The sequence below is a fragment of the Orycteropus afer genome, unplaced genomic scaffold (genome assembly GCF_000298275.1).
Source record: "Orycteropus afer afer isolate SDZICR_OR568_19922 unplaced genomic scaffold, OryAfe1.0 scaffold00449, whole genome shotgun sequence".
In the NCBI taxonomy this organism is placed as follows: domain Eukaryota; kingdom Metazoa; phylum Chordata; class Mammalia; order Tubulidentata; family Orycteropodidae; genus Orycteropus; species Orycteropus afer.
Window position 1 is genome coordinate 109,446 of NW_006922036.1, and position 8,334 is coordinate 117,779.

An 8,334-nucleotide genomic window follows, 5' to 3' on the forward strand; every position below is an offset into this window, starting at 1 on the left:
CCACAGTCATACTGGGAGACTTTAATACACCACTTTCTTTGAAAGATAGAACAACTGGAAAGAAACTCAACAAAGATGCAGAAGAGCTAAACAGTATAATCCACCAACTTGGCCTTATAGATATCTAGAGAGCAATTCACCCAATGGCAGCACAATGTACATTCTTCTCCAGTGCACATGGAACATTTTCCATGACAGACCATATGTTAGACCATAAAGCAAACCTTAATAAATTTAAAAACATTGAAATACTGCAAAGTATCTTCTCAAATCATAATGCTATCAAATCAGAAATCAACCATAGGAAGATTAACAGAAAAAGAGTGAACACATGGAAACTGAACAATATCCTCCTTGAGAAAGACTGGGTAAGAGAAGAAATAACTATACTACCAGAGTTCTTGAAGGGAATGGAAGAAATTCCTTCTAAAACAAGTGGAAGAAATAATTAAATAAAATACCTGAACAGAACATTTTAAAGGGAAACTCTAGAAGACAAATTGATGTATTATAATGGTATGTGTGAAGACCTGGAGTTAGAAAACCAAAAGGGACAAACACATTGAGCATTTCTCAAGCTGAAAAACTGAAGAAAGAATTCAATCCCCAAGATGCAGTATTAAAGCATTTGATGGACAAAATATTGAATGCTGCAGGAAGCATCAAAAGAAAATGGAAGTAATACACAGTCACTATAGCAAAAATAATTAGTTGATATTCATTATTTCAGGAAGTAGCATGTGATCAAGAACCAAGAGTATTGAAGGAAAAGTACAAAGTTCACTGAAGTCTTTCTTTAGCAAAAATCAAGCTCCAGAAATTGACAAATTACCCATTTAGATGTTTCAACAAACGGATGTAGCACTTGAGGTACCAACTCGTTTATGCCAAGAAATTTAGAAGACAGCTTCCTGGCAAACTGACTTCAGGAGTTCAAGATTTGTGCCCATTCAAAAGAAAGGTACTCCAACAGAATGTGGAAATTATGAACCAATATTATTAATATCACATCCAAGTAAAATTCTGCTGAAGATAATTAAAAATGGTTGCAAAAGTATACTGACAGGGAATTTCCAGAAATCCAGGTTATATTAAGAAGAGGACATGGAACAAAAGATATCATTGCTGATATCAGTTGGATCTTGGCTGAAAGCAAAGAATACCAGAAAGATGTCTACCTGTGTTTTAAATGACTACACAAAGACATTCAACTCTGTGGATCATAACAAATTATGGATAATAGTGCAAAGAATGGGAATTCAAGAACATTTCATTGTTCTCATGAGGAACCTGTACATCTACCAGGAGGCTATTGTTCAAACAGAACAATGGGATACTGCATGGTTTCAAAACAGGAAGAATGTGTATCAAGGTTATATCCTTTCACCTTACCTATTCAATATGTAGGGAGCTCTGGTAGCATAGTGGCTAAGGCACTTGACTGCTCACCAGATGGCTGGCGGTTCAAACCCATCAGCCACTCCTCGGAAGGAAGGTTGGGCAATCCTACTTCCGTAGTGATACTGCCTCGGAAACCCAAGGAGGGGTCGCTATGAGTCAGGGCTGACTTGACGGCACATAACAACAACAACAACATTCAATATGTATGCTCAGCAAATAATCCAAAAATCTGGACTATATGAAGAAGGGAGCATTATGATTGGAGGAAGACTCATTAACAAACTGCAGTATGCAGATGACAAAAGCTTCCTTGCTGAAAGTGAAGATGACATGAAGCACTTACTGATGAAGATCAAAGACTACAGTTTTCTGTATGGATTACACCTTAACATAAAGAAAACAAAATACTCAAACTGGACCAGTAAGCAACATCATGATAAATGGATAAAAGATGTAGGTTGACAAAGATTTAATTTTACTGGGATCCACAATCAACACCCAGCAGCAATCAAATTTAGTAGCAGTTCAGAAATCAGACTTCGTATTACACTGGGAAAATCTACTGCAAAAGACCTCTTTAAAGTGTTGAAAAGCAAAGATGTCACTTTGAAGACTAAGGTATGCTTTGTCCAAGCCAGAGTATTTTCAATGTGAAAGCTGAACAGTGAATAAGGAAGACCAAAGATGAGTTGATGTCTTTGGACTGTGGTGTTGGGAAAGGGCACTGAAAACACCACGGACTACCAGAAAAACGAACAAATCTATCCTGGAAGAAGTGTAGCCAGAATGCTCCTTAGAAGCAAGAATGACCAGACCTTGTCTCATCTATTTTGATCATGTAGGAACCATTTCCTGGAGAAGGATATCATGTTTCATAAAGTAGAGAGGCAGCAAAGTAGGGGAAGACCCTTATGGATGGATTGACATGGTGGCTGTGATGATGGGCTCAAGCCTAGCAATAATTGTGAGGCTGGTGCAGGACTGGGCAGTGTTTCATTCTGTTGTACAGTGGGTCACTATGAGTCTGAGCCAACTTGACAACACCAAACAACCTAATAACAACCATTCCCCAACCCATGGTAAACCAGTTGCATTTGTGTCAATTGCAAATAAGGATAATCCCAGGTATTATAAAGTACAATTGTGTTCCATAGGGTTTTCATGGTGGTGACCTTTCAGAAAAAGATTCCCAGACCTTTCTTTAAAGTTAATGGTTTGCACTATCCAGGACTCCTCAATTTATTGTAATGATGTGCTATTCCCAATACACTAAAGTATTCAAAGACCACTTAAGAAAGAGTCAGAGACATCTTAGCTAACATAACAATTAGCTATAGATTGCATTTATATTCTTTCCCAAGATTTCATTTAAATGTCTTTGCAACCTTTGAAGAGAGAGAGAGAGGAAAAAAAATAAAAAAAAAAACTTATAACAATTTTGTAGAATAATATAGCCTCATGTCTTGCAAGGTATGAAAACACTAAGTTTTGGTGTGTCTTAGGCTGTGTTCTCTAGAGGAGCAAAACCAGGAAAGCATATATACAAATATATCACACTGCCATCGAGTTGGATCCAACTCACAGTGACCCCTCCTTGGGTTTCCAAAGTGCTATCATTATGGAAGTAGATTGTCCAATCTTCCTTCCAAGGTGTGGCTGGTGGGCTTGAACCACCAGCCTTCTGGTTAGCAGTCAAATGCCTTAGGCACTACACCACCAGAGCTCCTATAGAGAGAGATTTATTTCAAGCAACTGGCTTATGCAGTTGTAGAGGCTGCCAAGTCCCAAATCCATGTGTTAGACAAACAGCTAGAGGCTTCTCCTGACTTATGTGGTTGCAGAACTGATGAGCCCGAAATCTGCAGGACAAGAAGCAAGCTAAAGTATTTTCATGTCCTCAGAACCTGAGGTCACATGATGACGAGACAAATTCAGGAGAGAGAGAGCTTTGCCAAAATATCTGTTTATATCATGGATGCAGATCACACCTCCAAGTAGATTCCTCTTCCAACTGATTGACTACTCACATCAGTTCACAAAATGGAAGTTGATGACATAGTCACCCAAATGACTGAGAATCATAACCTAGCCAAGTTTACTCATAACATTAACCATTACTATATGCAACTCCCTACCTGAAATCAAAAAGGAGGGCAGACAAGAAGGAGAAAGAGACTTTATTCTAACGTTACTACCTATATAGTGGGCTGAAATAAATAACAGTGTCTGGTATTTGACTGTTATTGTACTATAAAGCTGGCTGTTTCTCACGGTTCAATACGATATATCAGTAACCAAACTTGTTAGCCTCCACATATCATTCTTTAGCATTAACCACAACAACACAGATGCACACAGAAACACTTCCTTCTGAACAACAAAGTGCCATTCTAGCACACCATTGGATTCAAAGCCCTTTTTTCTTAACCCACTTGAAAACTACCACTCATTGAAGACTTTGAAAGGGTACTTGGGGGCCTCTTGCATATTGAGGTGAGTAAAACTTTAATGGAAGAAAGAAACAGACTAAGGAAATTCTCTGCTAATCTTTCTCACCAAGAGGTGTTCTTTTTGTAACATGTACCATGTCAAAAATAAACTGGATATTTTTTTGGAAAATTTCTGGGACTTGATAAATGATACTACAATGAAGAATGAATGAAAAGGGGGAATAAAGCAAAGGCTGGAGTGTGGTAGGAGAGGTGCATCCAGACCTAAGCCTGCCTTGTGAATCAGCAGAGAATTAAAGATAAAGTAATCCTCTAATAACAATATACTAGGGACATAAAAGAGAAAAGTTTTTAAATTATCTGCTTTATGTTCTCAATAAAATATCATCTTTAAGAAACAATGACATATCCATAAAGATAAACACAGTTACCTTCCCTTTTCCTGAGAGATTCATGAGTAGAACAAAACAATAAAAATGCTTGAAAACAAAAGAAATTGCCTTCAAAGCCCCCAAAATTCATTGTGAAATCTCAGGAATCTGAAAACTAGATAAAATTTAATTGACAAAGAACTTAGAATATTAAAAAATGTATTAAACTGCTGAAAGCAGTGATATACAAAATTTGTTCTAAGATGACCCAGGAAAAGCTCTAAGCTCAACATTAAATGCACAAACACAAACACACACACACACACACACACTCATACACACACAGCACAGTCAAAGTATTTGATTTAAACCTTGCATAGCTAGAGAGATAATTCTCTCCCACTCTCCCCCAGTGCAGAGTTTCTGGAAGTAGAGGGCTTTGACTTCAGGCCAAAACCAAAGTACTCTCTAAAGAAAGTTGTTGATGTGCCTATGATACATCCTAAGAAGAGTGTAAGTTTTGAAAAAGGAGCTAAGAGAGAATAGCCCTCCCATCCAAAAAAAAAAACTCACTTTCATTGAGTAGATTCAACTCAGAGTGAACCCTCCTTGGGTTTAGTTGTTACGGGATGAATTGTGTCCTCTGCAAAGGTATGTTGAACACTTAATCTCTGTACTCTTAAACATGACCTTGTTTGGAAATTAGGGTTTGCTTTTATTATGTTAATGAGGTCATGTCCAAGTAAGATGAGTCCTAAACCTACCCACTTCTCTGAGTGGTATCTTATAAAAAGAACAGAATAGACACAGACACACAGAAAGGAAGACAGATGCTCTGTGAATATACATCTACATGCTGCCAAAGAATGTCAAGAAATACCCAGGGCTACAGACACAGAAAGTGACCAGATCTTCCCCAGACCCCAGAGAGAGAGAGAGAGAGAGAGAGAGAAAGAGAGAGAGAGAGCATCTAGCCCTGCTGATACTTGGAATTTGGGCTTTTTGCTTTCAGATTTGTGAGGCATTAAATATCTGTTCTTTAAAGCCACCTACTTGTGGGTTTTTTGTTATGGCAGTAGTAGTAAACTAACAGGGATTAAGGAAAGGAAAAACACCAGAACTGTTACATCCCAGATAGTTCACTATCCTCCAGCCAAACTCTTTTTTTTTTCTTTTGGCAGTCAAAGGGGGTCCCCAGCATGCCAGCCTCCCTTACAAACCCAGTAAAGTAGCCTATCTATGGAAAAGTTTCTTTCATCTAAACAGAACTGATATTCAACCCTGCCTTCCTAAGAAGCAGCTTAGTGAGAAAGTAGACCTATTTCCACTTTTGAAAACCCAATAATTTGGATGGATAGTAAACAATTGACAGGGATAAGGAAGCTGAGAGTCATTGAAGTTTGGCGAGGTGGAGGGAACTTGGAGAAATGGGTGAAAGAAATTCAGAATTCTGTTTAGACAAGATAAACGTCGGTATGAGAAAGCCCCTAACATTAGCTCTGGGGGAAAAAAAATGAACTGTTTTAAGCTCTTTTCTCAAAATCAAAATTTCTCAAATAACTTTTTTCTTTTTTAAGTATGAATATATACTGCTTTTATAAGACAGAGCCAAAATCATATGATATGGAAAATTAAAATGAAAATGTTACTCAAGGTTATATTGGTGCCCACAAATGAAACTAATACAAGGGTAGAAATATTAGTATCAGACAAAATTAGAATTCAAAGGAAAATGCATTACGTAGAGAAAAAATTATTTTACACAAAAAGAAAGTACTACCCATAATGAAGACCTAACAATCATGAACCTGTGGAAATGAATTCTGTAACATCAAAGGGTAGGGTAAAAACCATCAGCTGGGGAAAAGGAACAGAAACTACTAGAGTAGAAGGCTTTTACTGCAACTAAATATCTAAGACAAACTAAGTAAGTCATAAGTATATGCATACATACATAAAGAAATAAGTAATAAGTAAACATGGAGGTTTTAAACAATGTAACATGTATGCAGAGGATTTTTATGATATACTTTGTATAGTCATATTAACCTGGCTCCTTCTATTTTCTCTATTCTGTTCACCACCACCTCCTTCCATACTTACCTCCATTTCCATCACTTTCTTTAAAAAAAAAAAAAGTGAGAAAACTGGAACATGTATCTATTCAAGCTACTTCAAATTCCTTTAGAATGACAGAGAACTTTAATAAATAATGAAATAATTCAGGGGAAATGTTAAGGCAGTGGAAAGAGTCATTTTTGCCTAAGAGTGTGCTACTTGCAGATCCAGAGGAGTGTTGTTGCCCTTGCCTGAGAAGAGCCCTAAGCCTCTGGGTAGTGGTTTGAGAAACTCACTGTGGCCTTGTGATGTATATTCAAGACGCAAAGTCTACCATGGCTATTGATGGTACTTAAAACTCCCTCTACCTTTGACTTTGGCATGAAGCCAGGGGATTTTATTACTATTATTTTATTTGTTTCACCTTTTTTCCTCTCATTTTCTATTTATCATATAGGGATTCTAGACAGTTCCTGTCAATTTAACCTTTTCTAGATGACACCTGGGAAGGTTCATTGAGTTCTAAGAGTTAGTCAACTGCAAAGTTTAAGGGAAATGTCCACAGATTCTCCCACTTGTGACACCAGGTGCAAGTTCAGGGGTTCCCCAAACCACACCTAAGTGCAATGATTCACCAGAAGGACCCAAATAACTCAGAGAACGTAGTTATACTCATGGTTACAACTTATGACAAGGAAAAGATACAAATGAAAATTAACCAAAAAAAGAGATGTGTGGAGCAGAGTCCAGGAAGGATCCATATGAAGAACTTTTATTGTCTTCTCCCTATGGAATTATGACAGTGTTACTGTCTCAGAATTGATAAATGCATTGAGTTTTGCCAATCAGAGAAGCTCACCTAAGCTTTAGTGTCCAGAATCTTCATTGGGACACCACACAGGCATGATTGATTGTCTGGTCTCCAGCCCCTCAATAGGTCAATTGCTGTTATATGACCCAAAACTCCATACTAAAATACATTTGTTGAACATTTTGGCATGGACAGCCTCCACTCAAAAACCAGACAATGAGGTCAGCTCCAACCTAAATTTTGTTGCTAAACTATTCAGCATGACTCAAAGTCTTCATAAAGACATTCCTATCAAAGACTCCTGAACAAAGACAGTTCTATCAGTCATGGCATCCTAAGGGTTTAAAGATGATTTCTGAGAAAGGCAAAGATGATACCTCTTTTAGAGAAATATTAAATTTTTTACGACACAGTATTAAAGAGCCTTCAGCTCAGGAAAAGTATATGTTGAGTTGAGAGACATGAGAGCCAGATGATAAAGAAGTGAATATCATAACTGGCATTTAATGATCTCTTCTACTTTCCAGACACTGTAGTGCACCCCTTAATCAGGTGTCTCACTGAAATGTCAACCCCTGGTGGACTGGGTGCTCTTATAACTCCACAGTGCAGATAAGGTATCTGAGGTCATGGTGGGCAGTGCAGAGATGTACTAAGAAGTGGCCCCTCCTCTTCTGCTTCCAATTTTCAAAGATTGAAGTTGTCTTGTACAGAAAAATGACTGAAGCATGGACTAGATTAAAATTTCTACTTACTAGATAACTGGACAACTACTTCTGTCATTGTTGTTAGTTGCCATTGAGTCAGCTCCAACTCATGACAATTTTATGTACCAGAACAAAACATTGCCCAGTCCTATGCATCTTCATGATTGTTGGTATGTTTGAGTCCGTTCTTGTGGCTATCATGTCAATCCATCTTTTTTTTTTTAAGTTTCATAATTAATGCATTTCGTTCCATTTGTCTACAATATGTTTAGCAAAGCCGAGAAAGAAGCTTGATTTATACTCTTTTTTAGCAGTAACATTTACATAAAGATTCATCAGAGATTAACATACTTGAAACTCACACCATCAATGTTTGCCTCATGTGTTATTCTAGGCAGTCTTCTCTTGGAATTCATTCTGTTGTTGTTGTTTGCCATCGAGTTGGCCCCGACTCATAGCGACCCCTCCTTGGGTTTCCGAGGCAGTATCACTACAGAAGTAGGAATGCCCAACCTTCCTTCATCCTAGGCAGAGTT